Genomic DNA, 23153 nt, shown 5'->3' on the forward strand with positions numbered 1-23153 from the left:
CTGAATATTCTTCAAAACACCTACCCCTATTTCTAATAATCACACTGTGGATACTTTTACACATTAGTAAGGCCTGCCTGAATAGAATAATATGTTTGGCAATCATGTTTTTGATTGCATTTTTAAAACGGTAATAGAACTTAATTGCAATGTTTAAATAAGTCTAGAGTTATTAAAACATTTTATAATAGAATAATTGTAAAAAAATTCTAAGTGGCCCCTGATGCACAAGTTACTTACCTCCGGTAACGATATATCTGTACGAAACAGTAGTTAGTGTTGGATTCCTTACCTTAGAATATCCCTAGGCGTCAGACTGGATCCGCAAAGTTTTGCGTAGCAGTACCCCTGCGCGTCGGTAGGCGTCATCTGCGGCTTCGTGTCTGTCGTCGACGTCGAGATCGCCGGGATGACGTTGTCGGAGCACTTAGGAACGCAGAGCCATGCCAGAGACCGACACTGGTGCCATGAAACTAGGGCCCTTAAAGGGAGATACCTTAACCCTAGATATCGGTTCGCAGAACAGGGAGAATGGGTGGGGCGGTAAGGAATCAAACACTAACTACTGGTTCTTACAGATATATCGATACCGAAGGTAAGTAACTTGTACATCTGAAAGAAACAGGTTAGTGTTTGATTCCTTACCTTAGAATAGATACCTCAGCAATACCAACCCCGGTGGTGGGTCTGCGAACCAAGATCACACCAGAAAGTCCTGGAGAACGGAACGGCCGAAAAAGCCATCTCTCCGGACTTGGCTGTCCAGCCAGTAGTTTCTAGCAAACGCGTGCAGCGAGGCCCACGTAGCTGCCTGACAGATGTCCTGCAAGGGCACTCCCCTACCCAGGGCAGTAGTAGTCGCTGTGGCCTGAGTGGAATGGGCCCTCAGCCCAACAGGAGGCTTCTTTTTAGCCAAAGAGTAGCATACCATGATGCACCATATGACCCACCGAGAGATGGTCTGTTTGTGCACCGCCCGTCCCTTCTTAGCGCCCACGTAACCAACAAAGAGCTGGTCGTCCACCTGGAACTGGTGTGTGCGGTCCAGATAGAATGAGAGCGCACGTTTTGGGTCCAGACAGTGGAGCCTCTCTTCCTCTTTCGAGGGACGCGGAGGCGGAAAGAAGTGATGGTCTGCCCGATGTGGAAGGCTGTGACTACCTTGGGCAGGAAAGAGGGACGAGTTCTCAAGACAACTTTGTCCGGATGGACAGAAAGGAAAGGAGGTTTGGAAGAAAGAGCCTGGAGCTCACTCACTCTCCTGGCAGAGGTGATGGCAACCAGGAAGGCAGTCTTAAGAGTGAGAAGACGAAGAGGGCAATTGTGAAGTGGCTCGAAAGGAGCGCACATCAAATAAGTAAGAACAAGGTTCAAGTCCCACTGAGGCATCACGAAAGGAATAGGAGGAAACATGTGAGTGATGCCCTTCAAGAACCTATTTACAACAGGGGACTTGAAAACAGAAGGCTGATCACGTAGCCTTAAAAAGGCTGCAATGGCAGAGAGGTAGCCCTTGATAGTGCCCAGAGCAGAGCCCTGCTGGGCAAGAGAAAGAAGAAAGAGTAGAACCTCCGAAAGGGGGGCAGAAAGAGGATCCACAGCCTTTGCTGTGCACCATGCCACAAATTTGTTCCACCTGCAGGCGTATACCGATTTTGTGGAGGTACGTCTGGCTGCCAGAATCACATCACAGACTTCAGGAGTCAAGTCAAATGGCCGTTACTGTCGCCGCTCAAACTCCATGCATGGAGGTGGAGACTGGACAGGTTCGGGTGGAGGACCGCCCCCTGCTACTGCGACAGAAGATCCTCCTGAAGAGGCAGACGAATCGGGGGATCGAATGACATGCTGAGTAGCTCGGGATACCAGTATCTTCATGCCCAGTCCGAGTCACCAGGATGACTTGGGCCCAGTCGCGCCTGATCTTCTTCAGCACTCTGGGCAGAAGTGGTATAGGCGGAAAGGCGTACAACAGACCGCAACTCCACTCGCGATGAAAAGCGTCTCCGAGCGAGTGCCTCCTTGGAAATTCCAACGCACAGAACTGATGACATTGCGCATTCTCTTCTGTGGCGAATAGATCTAACCAAGGCTCTCCCCACTGCTGAAAGAGACCTTGCGGCACGTCCGAGTTCAGACGCCATTCGTGATCCATCATGCACCGACGGCTGTGTTCGTCCGCCCTGTCGTTCAGGGCACCTGCTAGGTGTTGAACCACCAGGTCACGCCCTGATGTTCCAGCCATTGTCAGAGGCGTAGAGCCTCCTGCCACAGGGTCCACAACCCCACCCCGCCCTGTTTGTTGGAGTACCACATGGCGGTGGTGTTGTCCGTGAACACCTGCACTACACTCCCCCGGACAGAGGGGAGGAATGCTTTCAGTGCAAGTCGGATCGTCCGCAACTCCAGAAGGTTGATATGGAGCCGGGACTCCGCTGGAGACCAGAGGCCTCTGATCTCCACCTCTTCCATGTGGCCCCCCCAGCCCAGGAGGGACGCATCCGTCACGACTACATTCTCCGGTTGGGGTAGGGAGAGGGATCTGCCACTGACCCAATCGCAATCCGTGAGCTACCACTGCAACTGTCTTGCAGTGCCCTCCGAGATCAGGACGTGGTCGGACAGGTTGCCTTGATGCTGGGCCCACTGTAACTTCAGGTCCCACTGCAGAGCCCACATCTGCCACCGGGCGTGATGCACCAGAAGGATGCAGGAGGCCATCAGTCCCAGAAGCCACAGCGTCAACCTGACCGAGACTCGGGATAAAGGCTGAAAGATCGGAATCAGAGCCTGAATATCCAAAACCCGCTGTTGAGGAGGATAAACCCAAAACCGCGCTGAGTCCAGAACCGCTCCGATGAAGAGGAGCTTCTGAGAGGGACACAGGTGTGACTTCAGCACATTGATGGAGAACCCCAGCAGGAGGTCGACTGTGAACACCCGAGGACCACTGGTAAGGCCGAAGGGGAGCACGGTATACTGGTAAGGCCGAAGGGGAGCACGGTATACTGAAAGTGCTCGTGGCCTACCGTGAACCGCAGGTAGCGCCGGTGGGCCGGCAGGACACGGATGTGAAAATAAGCATCCTGCAAGTCCAACGCCACCATACAGTCTGCAGGGTCTAGGGCAGCTAAGACCTGAGCCAAAGTCAGCCTCTTGAACTTCTCCTTACGGAGGAAGCCGTTGACGTTTCGCAGGTCCAAGATAGGACGTATGCCCCCTTTGTCCTTCTTAGGAACCAGATAGTAGTGGGAGTAACAACTACACCCTACTTCTGGCCCAGGAACGCACTCGATGGCACCCTTAGCCAAGAGGGCCTGTTACGCCGGGCGCCGGAAGAGGAGCAGATATGGGCAACAGGCGAGCTCGTGGTAAAGAAGGTTTTATTGCAGTAAACCAGTGATCAGTACAACTCTTCCGAATGGAGTTCGCACGCCGCGGGGATCTACTTCTACTGCTTCTTCGGCGGGGGACCTTCTCCTTCTCTCGGAACCCTTCGGGACTTCGAGGGGGTGGTTCTTCCTCTTCCGAGTCCGTCGCTGCGAGTGAAGGGTTTTCTCCCCAGAAGGCAAAGAGAGAACAAGGGAAGTGTGAGATTCCTGTTCAATATCTCGATTTCAGGGTAAGGGAGTGAGGGAAATCACCGGTGCTCTATTATACAAGGGTGCACTATCGTGAGTGGGAGGGGAGAGTGCACAGGGTAAGGGTCCTGGGCTTTTAGGCTTCCCGTGGTCTTGTACCTAATGTACCTCGAAGATCTACCCAGCCCCGCAATTGGTCACGCACCTGTGAAAGCCACGCACCTCCCCTGGGTGAGTGGCTGGGCGGCTCGCGGGAACGGTGGCCTCCTGGCTTCTCTCCGTCCGTAGCAGACGCCGACTCTGCTTCCTGTAGGTTACTCTCCGTCTCTCCCCCGGCCTCTGATGTTCCACGCCGCTCTCGTCCTCCGCCTCTCGTACTCTCCGCTCCTTCCTCCGATCTCCTGCTTCTCCCGCCGTCTTCTCCTGCTGTCTCCGTATTCTCCTCACACTCTGTCCTCTCAACGCTTTCCTCCTCCGACCTCCGGGTGATCAAGCACACCTGTGTCTCGGGGGCGACTCCTTTTGACGGGAACGAGTAGTAGGCCGACTCCTCCCACTCCGCCTCTTGCCATGAGTTAAAGGGCCAGTCCTCGACAGCCTTATCAGCGATACCCGGCACGGCGTCATGTTGGGGGGGAAGAGAGACAGGGGAGTAGGGTAAAAGTACATTGTGGTCCATATCCCCGGAGTCCCTCCTGTCCCGATGCATTCTGGTAGTTGGAGGCGGAGGCGTCGATCCGAAGACTGGGGACCTCCTGTACACCCCGTTACACACCTCCCCCCTAGGATGCTCCCAATCGGGGAGCGGATGTCGAGAGAGGTAGTCCGCGCTCACATTCTCCGTTCCTTTTCTATGTCTAACGGTAAAGGAGTAGGGCTGCAAGGCCAGGAACCACCGCATTACTCGTGCATTATTTGATTTATTACGGGCCATCCACAAAAGGGGAGCATGGTCTGTGTACAGATCGAACGGGTGCCCCTCCAAATAATAAGATAGCTTCTCAACTGCCCATCTGACCGCCAAACATTCCTTCTCAATGGTAGCGTATTTCAACTCCCTTGGGAAAAGCTTACGGCTCACATATACAACGGGGTGCTCTAGTCCATCTTCCCCCTTTTGAGACAACACCGCCCCAATCCCATAATCTGAGGCATCTGTATGTAGAATGAATGGGACTGAGAAATCGGGGGATGTTAACACTGGGGTGGAGGTGATGATGCGTTTTAACTGTTGGAAGGCAGTGAACATGGGGTAGTTAGGGCGGATTGGGGTACTTGATTTACCTGGATTACGCAGGGCGTCGGTAAGGGGGGCTGCAATGTCGGCAAACGAAGGGATGAACCTACGGTAATAGCCCACTAACCCTAAAAACGCCCTCATCTCTTTTCGTGTGATCGGGAAAGGGGTATCAGCAATGGCCCTCACCTTCTCAATCTGTGGCTCTATCAAGCCGTGCCCCAGCATGTACCCAAGGTATTTCACTTTTTGGAAAGCGATCTTTGATTTCTTTGCGTTGACTCGAAGACCGGCGTTCTCCAATGCTACAAAGACACGGTGCATATGCTGCAGGTGATCTTCCCAGGTTTTACTGTGTATTACAATGTCATCCAAATAGGCTGCTGCGATGGATGAGACCGGGGCCAGAACGGTGTTCATGAGTCTCTGGAAAGTGGCAGGTGCCCCATGTAACCCGAAAGGGAGGACAGTAAACTCGTAGTGCCCTGCGTCGGTACTAAAGGCGGTTTTCTTTTTATCTTCCTCCCTCAAGGGCACCTGCCAATATCCCTTGGTTAGATCCAGGGTCGTGATGTATCGTGCTTCCCCCAGTTTTTCTATCATTTCGTCGACTCGGGGAATTGGGTATGCATCGAACTCAGAGATGTCATTAAGCGCTCGAAAATCCATACAGAAGCGCCTGCTGCCGTCCGGTTTGGGGATCATGACGATGGGACTTGACCATTGACTTGTAGAAGGTCTGATTACTCCCAGGTCTAACATGACTCTCACTTCTTTCCGGATGGCTGCTCTCCGTGCTTCTGGTACCCGGTATGGTTTCATCTGTATGGTTTTTCCGGGAATGGTATTGATGCAATGTTCCGCCATCGTGGTTCGACCTGGTTGATCCGAGAACAGGCTCTCATGTCGTTGTAGGAGCTGTATTAGGTCGTCGCTTTGGTGTTAAATCCTCATTGATGATCAGTTGCTCTCTCGTTGTGCGGTTCTCTCTAGGTGTACTGGTGGCCACCTGTACATCAGTGGGGGGCGTTCCTAGCCATTTCTTAAGCATATTGATATGGTAGGCTTGTGTCTTCTGAAGGCCGATTTGTAAGGTGTAGGTGGTTTTACCTATCGTCCCTACCACTTTATAGGGTCCTACCCAGGAGGCCTTAAACTTCTGTGTGGACGAGGGCAGGAGTACTAGAGCCCAATCCCCTTCCCTCATTTGTCTCCACTTTTTACCTTTGTCGTAGGCTTTCTTTTGTCTTCGTTGACTGTCCTCCAGATGGGTGTAGGCCAAGTCTCTCAACTTCCCCAATTTGGATTTGAGACTATGGGCATATTCCAATGTGGAAGATGTTTCTTCTGGAATCTCGTTTTCCCAGGCGTCCTTTGTCATTTCCATCAACTATCTGGGCTGTCTTCCATACAAAAGCTCAAAAGATGATACTCCCATGCTGCTTTGCCGTTGCCCCCTTATGACATATAGAGCCAGAGGAAGTATTTGATCCCACTCGTTGCCGTTGACTTCCATCATCTTTCTCAAGGTGGTCTTCAGGGTGCGGTTATATCTCTCCACTAACCCGTCCGTTTGGGGGTGGTATACGGAGGTTCTGATTTGATGGACGTCCAGATGTTTACATACTTCTTTCATCAATCTGGATACAAAGGGGGTTCCCTGGTCTGTCAGGATTTCTTTGGGGAACCCCACTCTGCTAAATAACTCGATCATCTTGTCGGCGACTTGTCTGGTAGTAGTGGCTGTTAGTGGAAAGGCCTCAGGAAACCTCGTGGCGTAATCCACAATCACCAACACGTACTGGAATCCTTTCTTGGTTTTGGGTAAAGGGCCTATAATATCCATTCCGACCCTCTCGAATGGTTTGCCGATGATGGGAAGGGGCTGTAAAGGCACTGCTGGTGGTCTAGTCATATTCTTCATCTGGCACAAGCTGCACTCCTGGCAATATCTGCTAGCGTCTTTCTAGATGCCGGGCCAATAGAAATATCTCAATATATTTTGCGTAGTCTTCTCTGCTCCTATGTGCCCGGCCACGAGATGGCTATGTGCAAAGAATAGTATCTGTTCCCGGAAGGAGAGGGGAACCAGGAGTTGTTGTTCTTCTTCCTCTTTTCCCTGTCGGTACAGCAGGTCATTGTGGATAACAAAACGGGGATACCTTGGTTGGGGATTGTCGACATCCTGGTGAGCCTGTTCCCAAGCGTTGAACAGGGATGGGTCGTTGATTTGGGCAAACTTAAAACTCCTGTCTAGTACCCAGGGCTCGGGAGACAAAAGAGCTGGTTTGGGGGACATAGAGGGGACCTCATATTTCATTAAGCTGTGTCTAAACCACTGTAGGAACCGGGGGTTGTCTGTCCCTATGATTAAATCTTCGGGAAGGGTATTAAGGGCTCCTACCCTTATTATCTGCTGGGGGCCCTTCGTGGGATATATGGGGATCTGAGCCAGAGGGTAGGTTTTGACATCCCCGTGTACGCATCGGATGGCTACCGATTGACGGGGTAAGTACTGGGACTTCGCTACATGTTTAGTTTGTATAACGGACTGCCTACAGCCTGAATCTAGCAGTGCCTGGATGGAGGACCCGTTCACCTGTACACTTACTCTGTAAGTGCTCCCCATCTCCGCGGAGTAGAGAACAGCCCGGGGCAGGTACCCCACTTCCATGGGCTCGTCAGGAGGTCTTTTGGTGGGGCAAAACCTGGCGATATGGCCCCAGTTGCCACACTCGAAACATTGTGGCCCTGTAGAGGTGGGGGTCTCCGGTTTCCAGACTCGGGGCTTCGGGGGATCCATAGGGCGGGATGGAGGGGGTCGCCTCTCTGTCTTTATCGGTGGTTTGTGGACACGGTCCGGCTCCCACCCTGAGGAGCGGGGTTGGGCCCTTGTGAAGTTGGTTGCCATGTCGACAGCTTCTGTAGTGGTCAGGTGGGGGTGTTGTCTGAGCCACCTCTGTGTAGCGAAAGGCAGCGCCTCCAGATATTGTTCCAGATATATTCTATCCATGATTTCTGCCTTAGTGCTTGTGGCAGGGGTCAACCACTTGTCAGCGGCCATTTTTAGTCTCACAAATAGCGTCTTGGGGTTCTCCCCTGGAGCACCACGTTCCTTCCTAAACCTGAGTCTATAGGCTTCGTGGTCCAATCCTAAATGGTCTAGGATAATCTTCTTTACTTCCGGATAGGGTGTATCTCCATTTGGGTTGGCAACCTGGTAGGCTGCTTGGGCTTCCCCGGACAGGAGCGGAGCCAAAAAGAAAGGCCATTTGCTCATGGGCCATCCACATGCCCTGGCGGCCCTCTCAAAATTGAGCATGAAGGAATCCGGGTCGTCCCCCTGATGGTATTTCTGTAGGGACACCGCTGAGGTGCCATGAGGAATAGGTTGCGCTTCTCTTCCCGTCCCTTGGGCCCCCGGATCCACCCATAACTGCGGGGTTTCCTCTTTCGTGGCTAAGGCCTTCTTCAGTATCTCGCGGTCAGCCTGGGCTGAGGTTAACTGTTGCTCTGCCACCCATCCAAGCTTCTCCTGTCCTTTTATTAGCTGCTGTATGAGGGTCTCCATCTCTGTATCGAGGGTTATGCTGCCCGCATTCTCCACCACTGTTACGCCGGGCGCCGGAAGAGGAGCAGATATGGGCAACAGGCGAGCTCGTGGTAAAGAAGGTTTTATTGCAGTAAACCAGTGATCAGTACAACTCTTCCGAATGGGGTTCGCACGCCGCGGGGATCTACCTCTACTGCTTCTTCGGCGGGGGACCTTCTCCTTCTCTCGGAACCCTTCGGGACTTCGAGGGGGTGGTTCTTCCTCTTCCGAGTCCGTCGCTGCGAGTGAAGGGTTTTCTCCCCAGAAGGCAAAGAGAGAACAAGGGAAGTGTGAGATTCCTGTTCAATATCTCGATTTCAGGGTAAGGGAGTGAGGGAAATCACCGGTGCTCTATTATACAAGGGTGCACTATCGTGAGTGGGAGGGGAGAGTGCACAGGGTAAGGGTCCTGGGCTTTTAGGCTTCCCGTGGTCTTGTACCTAATGTACCTCGAAGATCTACCCAGCCCCGCAATCGGTCACGCACCTGTGAAAGCCACGCACCTCCCCTGGGTGAGTGGCTGGGCGGCTCGCGGGAACAGTGGCCTCCTGGCTTCTCTCCGTCCGTAGCAGACGCCGACTCTGCTTCCTGTAGGTGACTCTCCGTCTCTCCCCCGGCCTCTGATGTTCCACGCCGCTCTCGTCCTCCGCCTCTCGTACTCTCCGCTCCTTCCTACGATCTCCTGCTTCTCCCGCCGTCTTCTCCTGCTGACTCCGTATTCTCCTCGCACTCTGTCCTCTCAACGCTTTCCTCCTCCGACCTCCGGGTGATCAAGCACACCTGTGTCTCGGGGGCGACTCCTTTTGACGGGAACGAGTAGTAGGCCGACTCCTCCCACTCCGCCTCTTGCCATGAGTTAAAGGGCCAGTCCTCGACAGCCTTATCAGAGATACCCGGCACGGCGTCCTGTTAGGGGGGAAGAGAGACAGGGGAGTAGGGTAAAAGTACATTGTGGTCCATATCCCCGGAGTCCCTCCTGTCCCGATGCATTCTGGTAGTTGAAGGCGGAGGCGTCGATCCGAAGACTGGGGACCTCCTGTACACCCCGTTACAGGGCCGTAACTTCCTCTTGCAGAAGTTGCAAGTGATCCCGCGACACGCGGTGGTATCGCGGTGGCATGGCTGGAGGGGTCGCCTCGAAGGGGAGAGAGTAGCACCTTTGGACGATTTGCAGCATCCACCTGTCTGACGTGATGGTGCGCCAGTGGAGGAGGTGATGGCGAACCCTGCCCCCACTGGCATTCGAATGGGCCTGAAAGCTCGGATTAGGAAGGCTTTGAGGCGGATGCTGCGGGGTGGATATGGACTGCCTCGCCGCTGTCCCCTGGCACCGCCATGGCGGTTACCACGTCAGCCGCCACACTGGATGTTAGTCTGCGGCCCGTGGCTGGCAAAACGTGAGGGGGCGCCCCTTCCTTGGCCACGAAAGGAGCCAAAGGCAGAAGCTTGCTGGTGCTGGCCCGACAGGCCCAAGGACTTGGCTGTAGCCCTGGAGTCCTTGAAACAGTCAAGCGCACTGTCTGCATTGTTGCCAAAGAGGCGACGGCCATCAAACGGCATGTCCATGAGGGAATTCTGGACATCAGCCAAAAAGTTGGCAGACCTCAGCCAGGCGTGGCGGCGAACCGCCACCGTTGTGGAAATCGCCCTGCCCAGCGAGTCCGTGGTATCCAGGCCACATCGGATAGAATACCGTGCTGCATCTCGCCCTTCCGCAAGGGCTTGAGCGAGTTTGACCCGGGCCTCCTACGGGCAACCTGGCACCACTTCCCTGACTGTGTCCCACAGAGAGTGGGTATAACGGCCCAAAAGGCAAGCGGTGTTGACTGACCGCAACCCCAAACTTAGTGAGGAGAACAGCTTCTTTCCGAACTGCGCATACCTTTTGGATTCCTGATCAGGTGGAGAAGTCGAGAATGCGGTCTGGGAGTTAGAGGCCTGGATAACCAGGCTCTCGGGTGGGGTGGGTGGACAGGAAGCTAGGGTCGCCCAGGGCCGGGTGGTGGCGCCTGGCCACTTTCCGATCTACAGGGGGACCTGTAGCGGGCTTGGACCAAGTGCCCAACAGAACATCAGTAAGGGCCTCATTAATCTGCAGTAGAGGCTCCGAAGAGCTTGTCTGAGGTTTAAGGACCTCCGTGAGGAGGTTAGTCCTCATGGCCGCGAGGGGGAGCTCAAGAGCCAAGGCCTTGGCCGCCCTCGTCAGCACCACGCTGAAAGCAGCCCCCTCCTCCATAGCCACAGTAGGAGGGGAGACAAAGCCAGTGTTGGGCGAAGTGTCCAAACCACTGGCCTCCCCTAGATCCACTGCCCAGTCCTGATCCTGATTCGTAAGGTCGACCAGCAGCGACCCGGATCCAGGGCCGGATCCGGTGGGGCCCTGCGGCGTCGGAACCGGAGTCGTCGACGGCACCGGGGCCGAAGCAGAAGCACCTGGCCCGCTTGGGCTCCCAATAGGGCCGCGGGGCCCAAAGGCGTCACAGCGGAACCCGACGGAGGAGAGAGCGACCTCATGGCCATGAGGAAGGCATTGATCTCCTCCGGAGTCGGGTTCAGCCCAGGGACCGGTGGGTATGGAGCTGGCAGCGGCGCTCATGGGCGGTGTCGCCCGAACCCCCGGCCGCATTGCGCGAGCGTCGGGGGGAGTCCAAAGAGCGGTCGTCTCTTCGACTTCTTGTGACTCTTACCCGAGGACTTGGAGCCCGACGAATGGTGTCATCTCGCCGAGCTTCGATGACTGTGGCCCCGCGGCCGGTCCTTCGACCTCCTCCTCGACCTGGACCGTGAACGGCGCGGGCCGACTGCCGGAGCTCGAGGCGCTTACGGGACCGCTCCCGCCTAGCCTTCGATGTCAAGGCCCGACAGTCGGGGCATGACTTGTCATCATGGTCGGCCCCAAGGCATTACAGGCACCGGCGATGGGGGTCGGTAACCGGCATCAGTCGGATGCAATCGGCACAGGGCTTGAGCCTCGGCATCCCTACCGTCATCGATAGTCTTACGACTCGAAAACAGGATTAAAAAGATCGAAAAAGTTAGTCAAAAAGTAACTAAGGAGTACTGCTTTTTCCGGATCTGCGCTTGCTGGCGCCGAAAAAAGAAGAACTGACGTCCGCGCGCGAGGGCGGCGTCCAAGTACTCCGACGACGTCATCCCGGCGCCGATGACGGACGCGCTTGCCGCAGACGCGCAGGGGTACTGCTACGCAGAACTTTCCGGATTTTCGACGCCTGGGGATATTCTAAGGTAAGGAATCTAATACTAACCTGTTTCTTTCAGATATCATGGTCGGCCCCAAGGCAATACAGGCACCGGTGATGGGGGTCGGTAACCGACATCAGTTGGATGCAATCAGCACAGGGCTTGAACCCGGGCATCTCTACCGGCACCAATAGGTTTATGACTCGAAAACAGGATCAAAAAGATCGAAAAAGTTAGTCAAAAAGTGACTAAGGAGTACTGCTTTTTCCGGATCTGCGCTTGCTGGCGCGGAAAAAAGAAGAACTGACGTCAGCGCGCAAGGGCGGCGTCTAAGTACTCCGACGACGTCATCCCGGCGCCAGCGACGCTGACGACGGACGCGGAGCCGCAGACGATGCCTACCGACGCGCAGGGGTACTGCTACGCAAAACTTTCCGGATCCAGTCTGACGCCTGGGGATATTCTAAGGTAAGGAATCTAACACTAACCTGTTTCTTTCAGATAAAACGTACAACTAAATAGGGGACATAAACGTAGACCATTGCACAAATACCATTCTATGCCAGAGGGACAACCCCTCTGCAAGGTACTTCTTAAGACTGTCTTTTAACTGAAAATGACTCATTCCAAAGTAGCCACCCTTGGTTACAGTCCCTACATTGCAACTTCATGCATTGAGAGATCAACGGTGGGAAAGCAGTTTGAAAAATGAACCCTGAAATCGGTGCCAAATACCTTCACGCAGATCAATGACTCCAGAAACCCCTACGGATAGAATGTCAGACTCCATTTCCACTACTGTAGAGACATCACAATAGCCTTACAAGAGGAGATGGGGAGGAGAAAGAAGAAACCCGTTTCTGGGCTTGGTACCTCTCAAAGGCACTATACACCTTTTATTCTCATATAGGCATATATAACAGGTGAAAATGCTGGTGGTGTTGCTGATGCTTGTAGGGCCACAGCCCCATAAAGGTTTTGCAAAAGGGTAACTATCACCTGTGCTATTGCTCACAGAGCATGGGAGCAACATGTCAAGAGGCATGTTGTGCTCCAGACTGAAGAGCAAAGCTTACTGAAGAAACCATTTTTTTCCCATCGACTCAATCCGCAGACATCTTTCAGATGGAAAAGAAGGAAAGAGTCCAGCATCAAAACCTGTAGCAAAAAGAGCGTGCAGGCTAGCCCCTTGGTTGACAGATGAGAAGACATAAATGCTGGGTAATTTCGGGCTGTTTGATTATGAAAAGCTACTTCACAATGGATAATTGCCTGCACAGATGCTAGCCTAAACCAAATGGACATGACTGAGTTAATAACGTTTCATTGATAGTTTCCCACCTACACTCGATTTGGCCACTACTGCTGTCGAGCTGCCAGTCGGGGTTCATACAAAATAGGCAAGCTAGGGATGATGTACGACAGGCAATATATGTCACTAATATAGCAGAACGCTCTAAAACCACAATCATCCATCTCTCACTACACACAAAGAATGCCTTTGATCGGGTGGACTGGTAGTTTCTTGAGGCGGTCCTCCTAGAACCGGGCTGGCCTCGCATATGACGGCTTACATATTGGCTAACTAGGCAGCCCGAAGTCTCGACTTAAGATCAACAGTGACCTATCTACCCTTATATCCCTAAATAGGGGCACCAGGCAAGGGTGCCCCCTACCCCCACTTGTATTGGAACTCACTATAGAACTCCTTGTCCACGGTCTAGTATCTAAACATGCGATCAAAGGAATAGAAGAAGATAGTGAGCATTATAAACTGGTTCTCTTCATGGATGACATCTTGTGCTTCCTAACATGCCCCCACCACATCTCTCCCAGTTCTGTGCAATCAATTCAGAAACTAGAGGAAGCCTCAAAGTCTACAGACATAGTAGTGGCAGACCCCACCAATATATCTCGATGTTTGCTTACCGCCGTGGGCTTGTCATGAGATGCCTCCTCTCCGCGCTACCTGGGGATTGCTCTCACAAATTCTATCAGCACATTATATGCCACCAAAATTCCAACCGTACTAGTGGATCTACACAAAGATCTTTATCAATGGGGAAAGCTTGAGACTTCGTGTCTCCGCCGCATCAATAGCATCAAAATGAACTACCACCGACTACTCTATGTAACTCACACTTTGCCCTTATGGATATCTAAAGAGACTCTTTTTCACACTCAATAACAGATTCTGCAATTTGTATGGTGAAACTCCACTCCCAGAGTGCCCAGAGCAACTTTGTAGAGGCGAAGGGCAGATGGGGTACTGGGGTTACATTAAGTTCATGCTTCCCAACTTCAGTTGGCCTTAGATTGGCACCATCTTCCCAACAATAAACCATGGATACTCCTTGAACAGGGTTGTTACACAACTCTATTAAACTATATTATATGGCTGAGACCCTGAGACCATTTCCCGGCCACACAAACACCCCTATATGCAACTGCTACCCTTTTGAGACATTGGGACAAATTTAACCACCACCAGACAGCCACTACATACCCCTCCCTACTTTCCCCTATTGTGGAGAAGCCAGGATTCCCACCGGGCATGTTGGATACACGTTTTGAGGACTGGATAGGAGGAGCACTTATATAGAGACGGGATCACACTGGATAGGCATGCATGCAAACAACTTTTCCAGTTGTCCGCGACACACGGATTGCGCCTCAATCGGCTCCTCCACTGGGCGAACACATAAAATAGTAAAGGATAAAGTTAGCAGGGTTAAAACACCATTCGAACAACTGTTTTCCCAGAGTTACCTAAAAAAAAAAGATCACATTTCTATACACTGTCCGTAGTGGCCTGGCACAACGACAAGATCATTCCTACCAGTCATATTGGGAACACGACCAAGGCATTCAAATACCAGAAGAGGCCTCGCAATGCTTGTGCTTGCGGGCAGACGGGACATCTATTTGCCTACAACACAAAGCTAGCTCCTATAAAAATCCTCAGCAAATTATGGGGCATATTACCAACAACTAGCAATAATTTTTGTCTCTAACTTGTTTAGAGACAAAAATTATCGCCGCACATCGGCGATTTTTATCGCTGATAAACCTTGCTATTAGCAAGGTTTATCGCAAATGCGATAAAAAACGGCCGCAATGCATGAATATCGCTGAAAAGTCAGCGATATTCATGCATTATCGAGCAAATGCTCTTAGCCATGTTATCCACCTCCCATTGGATAACATGGCTAAGAACTGCTCAGGGCAGGTGTTAGCTTTTGGAGATATTCGCGCTTAGCGCGAATATCTCCAAAAGTTGGTAATAGGAGATAGCGATGTTAGGGACTGTTTCCAGTCGCTATCATCTTGGCTCGCCCACTTTGCATGTCATTAGTGATAAATATCACTGACATGCAAAACGGGCCCAAGATGGTCGCTATCTCCTTTTAGCTGTCACTAACTGGTGTTAGCGACAGCTTGGTAATAGGGAGATAATTTTATCTCCGCTTTCTTGGCTTTTAAAGCCAAAAAAGCGGAGATAAACCCCCTTGATAATATGCCCCTATATTTTACCCCAGTGCAGCTCTACGTCATGACGGGAGCACCTGAACTCTGTTGAAGGGGTGGTGGGGAGTGAGGAAAATATTTCCACATGTGGATATCATGTATCCAGCATGGACATTCTGGGAGGGAGGCCCAGCCGTCTGGCCCATCTACCCCACAGGCCTGGGTCCCGGGGACCTGATGCGATGGAGCTCAGGAAGTCCGCAGACCAGTGGACAAGGGAAAAGAAGATACACAAAGGTTACTTCGGAGGATTAAGAACCAGTCCAGGGCATGATCCTCTCGACTTCCAGTCCCGACATGTTGGATGATGAATATACAAAGAACCAGGCCTGGAAGTCTGAAAAGGACACACTTGGAAAGCCACCTGTGAAGGAAGTCTCCCTCATAGATCACTGCAAGTATACATACCTTTTTAATTTCCGGGGTGTGGCAACCAGCTGCCGCCTAAAGCATCTCTTCCTTTGTGGCTCCCTAGTCTTCCAGGTGGGTGATGAGTGGCTGGAATTCTTCTACCCCAGCTCTACCCGGACTGAATCCAGATACACAGCCAGCGCCTAAACTCCACTACTCCAGAGAAAACGATGCTGGACTAAGATCATCAGGTAACAGCTGTACCGCCTCACGATACGATCCTCAGCTGGCAAACTCTATGCAAACTGCCCTCTATGCAAACTCACTTTTCACTATCTCCCTTTGCACAAAGCTAAACTCAATACCCTCACCTCGTCATCACCCGATGCAAAAAAAAAAACTCAGATTCCCTGTGTGCTTAAAAAAAATCCTTGGGGAGGAGCCAAGATGGCGATGTGCACGGACGTGTAGTCTCTCGGCTCCCCAATCCTTTGTCCTTCTCGACGGAATCCTGTCCTGTCTCCTGTCATGAAACGCTAGCGAGAGGACGGGAAAAGTGAGCTGAGCGGGATGGTGCTCTCCCGAGGTCCCTGCCTGCCTGAAAATCCGCCGGATTGCCGAGTAATCTGCGGCGTCCGTCTTTGCCCCCGTTCTTGTGTCCCGAGTCGGGAAGCTGATATGGCGGCTGCCGGAACAACGAGGAGCTGTGCCTGCGGACTGACCCTGGCGCCTTGACGGGCACTACCATCTGCTGCTGCCCACGCCTGCCTTTCACTTGCTCACTGAGAGCCTACTGACCGGGAGTTCTTCACGGGTAACTCCGCACCGGGACCCTCAAGTAAGACAAGCTGCGCCACATCCATGATGGCGGACACTTGAACGCTGCGAGTCCCCCACAAGCCTGCTCCCGGTCCGCTGATATCATCACGGGGCTTTTGTTGCGCGCTGTCCACTGCTTGCAAGCCCTGCCCTGGCATAGCGACCTGTTCTCGCTGTTTTGGTGACACTTGTGCCTCTGCGCCCCTGTTTCTCCCCTGCTGGAGCCGATGCAATGGTGGGTCTGACCGCGCTTAATGCCAATCCTGCCTCGAATCATGACTGTACTCTGCTGCAGCGCCCCGGGTGCTATCCTGCCATGAGTGCCGCGTTGGTGACCGGTGCGAAGATGGAACCCCCGGCCGCTCTGACCTGTGGCTCTGTCCTTGACGCTATTCGTGACCTGCGAGCAGAAGCGCGTGTGGGCTTTCTTTTGCTGTGGGATACACTTGAGGCTGCTACGCCCTCGGCGGATTACGCACCACCGGTCTGTCTCCCTCGTTATGCTGCTATGTCTATCCTGACTCCAGACCGGGCTACAATGTTGCCGCAAGCGCCCATTAACTTCGCCAGCGCTACACTGTTTCCGCCTTCGCCGGAGCCCATGGTATTTGCCGAGACTTTGCCGCCTCGGGGACTGCCGCCAAGTGCCCCTCAACCACCTAATCTCCTTGCCCATGTTCTTTTGACTCAGCTTGTGACTTTCCTTCTTTTCCCACTTTGTGAGGACCGTCTGGCATTGCTTCGTGGGGTCAATGGCACTGATCGAGGACGGACCCGTCCATTTTGTGTTGAGACACCACCTATCTGCTGGGAGCGGCCATCTTGTCCCTTTGTTTTGCCAGAGGGGATCGCTCTGTGTGGACTTTGGCCGAAGGGTCGAGTGCGGACTGGACAGGGCTAGCTGATTTCTCCTCGAGGACTGTGCATTCCTGGCTAGCGTGGATTTAATTTGGCGCTCCTTCATTTTTGTTCTAGTGTGACTCTCCTTGTTTTATATGACGTTCGCAATGCACTGTATTTCGCTGGCACACATGAAGGGAATTTGACACCGTCCATTTTGTGACTACGAGTCTCCCCCTTCCTTTACGCTTCCACTTTGTCTCTTTGCTGTGAAGGGGGTTGGCATTCGACGAGGGGTGAGTCCTGGGAAATATTCGAGATTGGGCCAGTATGAGGCGGTTTCTTTGCTCTATTGCTTTCCCCCTTCTCCTATGGTTGTGACTTCTTGCGGTGGGTGGATCCATGGGGTCGCCCGAGATCGGGCCAGGGCTGGGTGATTACTTTGGTGATATGGACACATTAACGGGCTGGGACTAGGATGGGACTGCCCTTTTTCTGATTTACTCGTATATTTTGAAATGTCCTTCCCCACCTGCAGTTTCTGATTGCCGCTACTGCTGTGTTGATGACAATTGTGGTTGGGGTTGTTTAAGGGGTCGGTGGAGTCCGGGAGACTGCTGCATTTGGCTCCTCCCCCCTCTTCTGAGAGTTTGAGAGTGGGATGGTTTTTCCCGCTCTCCTTATTCTCTTTCCCACTTGGGGGTTCTCTTGGGGCGACAGGCATGCCTATTGGGGGGGGGTGGGCCGTGGCCTTCCGCTGGTATGCAGGGTGGGGGGATGGGATGTGTTTTGTGTTTTCTCTTTGTCTCTATGGCCCTCTTTTCTTTTCTTCTTTCTTCTGTTCTCTTTCTGTTACACCTCTTTGTTTCCTTTGGGGTCGGGGTTCAGTCTTAACAAGGGGCTTATTGCATCGTAACATTATGTGACATAGCGGTTGGCCCTTGCTCTCTGAGGACGGTGACATAGCTTTCTGATACATGCCTTCCTCTATTACGCCTCCTTCCGGGGGCTCCTTGAATGATAATGTCTATCCTGGTCTGCTATTAGCTTCTACCCTTTTTGTAGACTGATAACTTGTATTCCACAAAATTATAAAATTAAACCTTGTTCAATCCTTATGTTATGGTTTTACGCTTCATACAAAATACTGTGTTCAGTGATGGCTTCAACGGCGTTCTGTCCTATTGGTTATTATATGCCCTTCTCTTATATGTCATAGCGGCCGGCCCCTAGGGGTTGTAGGCAGACGCTGTGTACTGTGCCTGTAATAAATAAAGGTTTTAAAAAAAAAAAAAAAAAAAATCCTTGATAAAAAAATACTATCGTATTCCGTGAATTCATTGAAGCCCATTAAATAGAACTGGCCTGTGTCACGGAAACGTGGGCCGATGCTTCTTCAGTTCCAGACTTGCTTCTGGCCCTTCCTGGAGGATTCAAGATCCACATAGTAGATGGATCAGGGAAAAAAGGGGGCGGCATAGCCCTAATCCTTAAAACCGGCCTCAAGTCCTGGGTCAAACCTCTCCCTGACAAACCAGATTGTGAGGCTCTGGCCTTCAAAACCCAACTAGGCAGATAGAATTCTGTTAACAGCATACTACTCTACCCCTCACCCAGGGTCAAATCCTCTTTTATTTACCGTATTGGTCAACTTCTATAAGTCAAGGCCAATTCTTCCAACTTCTCCATTTTAGGAGATTTTAACTTCCACATGGAACATGTCTTTGACTGTGAAACAGAAGCACTCCTTGATCAAACGGCCAGCGCAGGACTAAATCAATTTGTAAAGGGCCCAACACACATAGCATGGCATTGTCTGGATGGGATTTTTTCAGACAATCTCAACCTTGAATGGACCAGCTCGTTTCGGTTATTATGGTCTGAACACAAGGCAATTTTGTTTGAAATCTCACTAACACAAAAAGTGTTTGTTAAGTACCCCAAAAAGGTGATCACCAGGCGGCCGCGGAATAAGATAGAAGCTGACCAACTAAAAACCCTGTCACTCAATCCTTGCTGGAAACACCCCCCCCCCCCCCCCCCTCCCCGAGCTAGACTTCGCAGTAGCGAATTATCACTCTTCGATCGACTCCGTAACTTTGCAACTAGCTCCTTCGGTTAGCCATCGGCGTCTCAGGCTTTCACATTCGGAACCCTGGTTCAACGACTCACATAGAGTCAAAAACTAAGCTGCCGAATGTGAGAGTTTCTATTTATATCATTTATAGAGCGCGACAGCTGCCCCGACCAAGAGGCATCCGGCGCTAACAACAGATAAGCAAACTTCAGCGCAAGAAGCAGTCTACACAGTGTGGTCTGGTATATGCTGTCCACTAATTAAAATGGGCACCTTGCAACAGTCCAAACAACCCTTATGGTAATTGAAGAGGTCAAAGATAACCTTAGAAAGCTATCCAAGTGGTAGCTGTGGAGAGCAGCCTTCAGGCTTAGTCTTGAAGGAATGTTCACCCAGTAGGCCTTTTTGCTTGTTCTGTTCTTTTTATCTGTGATATTTTTTCTTTTAATGTGTTATGTTAGTAGACCGCAGCCCTCCTTTTTAAAAAGCGCCGGGACACTCTTTTTGAGTAGCCGTGCGCTCTACAAAAGCCACTATAACATAACATAACATAACATGTTAAGCAGCTTGTTTTATCAGAATGTAACCTTATTGTTTTGGTTAAATGAAAGGAGAACCACACAGTAGTTATAAAAATATGTATTTATTATTATAACACACTCTAAATACTTCACAGTATCTGCTACACACAGATAAACACAACGCACACAATACTGTAGCACAGAAACAATCGTAAGTAGCACTAATACACAGTGGTCTCAGGAGGAGACCAAACCATATACTAAAATAGCGGTATAAGAACCAGGACTCGAGTCAAGACAGTGTCTAGAGGATGTAGAATCGCTGGGACCCCAAGGAACCACCCAAGGTGAGTAGGAAGGGACCCCACGGAAGAAAGGTGCAGTGTGGGAACACAACAGCGGGCACCGTACAATTCTATAGGAGAGTGGCGGTTGCATTTTTTAAGTTTAAGGACCCTTACCAGTGGATTACAAGGAAGCCCTTTGGATCAAAGGAGGTTGAAGAGCCATCCCACCTGTGGATACCGTAGTACCATAGTTACCTATCCGAGAGAAGCCGGGTGCGTTGGGCTGAAGTGGTGCTGGAAACCGCTTCCAATCGCAATGGAGGACATCAAGGAAGAGCCACTGCTGGGAAGAAGAAAAGTGTCAGTTGGAATCCATAGGCGGATTCGGGATGACGAGTACCTGAAAGTAGAGGGGACAGAGTCTGGGTCACTCAGGAGTGACCAGGAGCCCGGTAGACGAATGTCCATTGATGTCGGGTGCTTCAGGTGCGTTGAGGGGGTTCTTGACTCTGTAGCCACCGGAACCAGGAGCCATCGAGGATGACTAGGAGCCAAATACGAGCTGTCCAACAAAGAATGTCGAGTGCTGAGGATTCGGTGTCCGGCGGGAGCACCAACAAGCCTTGGCAGCGGCAACACACGAAGATGGTTAAGAAAGGTTACGGTTCAGACCAGCAAGGTCCAGGAGACTCACTAAACGCAGGGGTGTCGGGGCCAGCCTGGAGCAACCTGGGGAGCCCAAGAAAAGCAGTGTTGACCCTCTGGAGGACCCACAGGCCGGAGGCACAGGAGTCGCATGGGGACCTCAAGCAGAATTACAAAGCAACAGCTCACGGGGCACTCAGTGCGAGGAGGCCGAAGTTCTTTGGTGGAAATGGAGCCCAGTGCTCTTGATTTGGGAACACCAACAAGCATATGCACTTGCAAAAGTACGCAGTGCACAGGGGTATGGGTATTGCAGCCCCCACAATGGATTCTGTCCTCAAACTTGGTGAGAGGGCAGCTCGGACCTCGAGGGACTTGGAAATTGGAAACCCACCTAATGTGTTACTGGAGCCTTCGGAGTCCGTAGGAGCTCAGGAGCAGCGGACCGGTATGTTGTGATGTGGTGCCTGTGGTTATAGGGGAGTGACTCCTTCACTCCAAGGGAGATGTCTTCGGTTGTCCTTGATGCTCCACAGGTCCTGCACGGAGCCTGTATTGTGCACTGGCACAGACAATGCTTTGGACAGAGTGGGGGACGAAGTCGGGCCCAAACGAAGTCCAGCGAAATTCAGTGTCCAGACGGTCAAAGTGCAGTGGTTTCTGGTTCAGAATCTTGTCCAAGTCGAATCTAGGGTCCTACAGCCAGGTAAGCCCTTTTGTACCCACGGGAGAGGGTTGGACAGAATCAGGGGACCCTCCCAGGGGAGGGGCTGGACGGTGGGGAGGTTACTCCCATGTCCTTTGTCCAGTTTCGCGCCAGAGCAGGAGCCAATGGCTCCCAGGACTGGTTTGGATTGGACTATGCACAGGGACACCAAATGTGCCCCTCAGGCAGACTTTTGGTCGCTGGCAAGCGTACCCACCCAGGCCAAATACATGAAATCCTGTCTGGGAGCTGGTCACACCTTCCTGTGATAGGATGCCTATTGTTCCACCTTCCTCTGCTCGAGCTTGGCTCAGCAGCAGGATAGCAAAAATGTGTTTCTGCTCGGCAGCAACTATTTTGTACAGCCCGGGACTAGAAGGCTGGTACCGGGAACACCAGGGACCCAACGGACCTCGCTTCTGAGGGTTGGAATTATACCTCCCACACTGGTTACCGGTGTAGGGGTATGATTCCACAATGTTTGACACCAAACACGATAGGCTTACTTTCAGCCATTTTACAGTTAGTCATTACGCGGTTGAATAATGCCACTCTATATGTCTTAAATGGCTGATACACTGACAATCCGGGAGAATGGACTCCATAGGTTGCAGGGGTGTTCCGCTCATGCAGTGGCACCCTCTCACTTAGAACCAAGAACCCTGCCTTCAGGATTGGTAAGGCCTGCTTTAGGGGTGAAGAACAATTGTTACTTACCTGTAAACAGGTGGTTCTCCAGTATTGGTGTCTTTCATAGATTCACATGCTTGAATATCCCCCGTCGTTGGAGTGGGAATCCCACGGTAAATAAAATAGCAATAATATACTATATATATATATATGTAACAGCATAAAACCTGAAATATGTAATAGAAAAAAGGCATAACAAGCCTACACATATTTCTACATAGGAATGCATGGAAAAGGAAAAAAACATTTGCAGTCTATCATTGTCATTATGTTGGTCCAAACCACAGCCAATCAGGCGCCAGCAACCCTCTAGAACCTTCTCCTCAGAGCTCAGCACCTCAGATTTTCATAGCACAAGAGTGACCACAGAGTCTATGAGGAGAAAAGAGCCTCTGAGGGGAGGAGGGTGGGTCGCATGTGAATCTATGAAAGACACCAATACTGGAGAACCACCTGTTTACAGGTAAGTAACAATTGTTCTTCTCCAGTATTAGGGTGTCTTTCATAGATTCACATGCTTGCATATAGAATAGAAAGCAGTACAGTAACAAGGTAAACCATAATGGAGGAGGGAAGACAGAGGCTCACCTTATTGAAAAAGATAGCGAAGCCTAGCCTGTCCCACTGCAGTGTCTGCTTTGTTAATGGCACACAGGCAGTAGTATTTCGTAAACGTGTGCCTGCATGACCACATGGCTGCTCTGCAGATCTGATGCAGCGGCACACCGGCAAACAGGGCAGTTGAAGACGATATCGCCCTGGTAGGATGGGTCCTCACTGAAGACTGTAGAGGCTTTCCTGCCTGTTGATGGCAGAAAGCAATGGCCGAGGAAACCCCACGAGCAATAGTAGGATTGGGAACTGGACGCCCTTAGTGGAAACGTCCATAAGCTATGAAGATGGCAAATGTCAGCAGCTGCATAAATCCATCTAGCTATGGTGCCTTTAGACTCTGCTTGTCTTTACCGTATATATCCATAGGCAATAAACAGTCGATCGGATTTGAGAATGACAGAGGTCCTTTGCAAATAGAATTTTAAAACATCTTCTGATGCCAAGGGTAAGTAATGCCCTCTCC

At 51.6% G+C, this 23153-nt stretch overlaps 1 pseudogene; it reads left to right on the forward strand.

The window, feature by feature from the left end:
• The first annotated feature begins 9745 nt into the window (after nt 1-9745).
• Nucleotides 9746-23153, forward strand: part of LOC147728431 (protein O-glucosyltransferase 1-like) — a 32438-nt pseudogene continuing 19030 nt past the window's right edge.

This window comes from Lissotriton vulgaris, chromosome 3_1 (genome assembly GCF_964263255.1).
Source record: "Lissotriton vulgaris chromosome 3_1, aLisVul1.2, whole genome shotgun sequence".
Taxonomy (NCBI): domain Eukaryota; kingdom Metazoa; phylum Chordata; class Amphibia; order Caudata; family Salamandridae; genus Lissotriton; species Lissotriton vulgaris.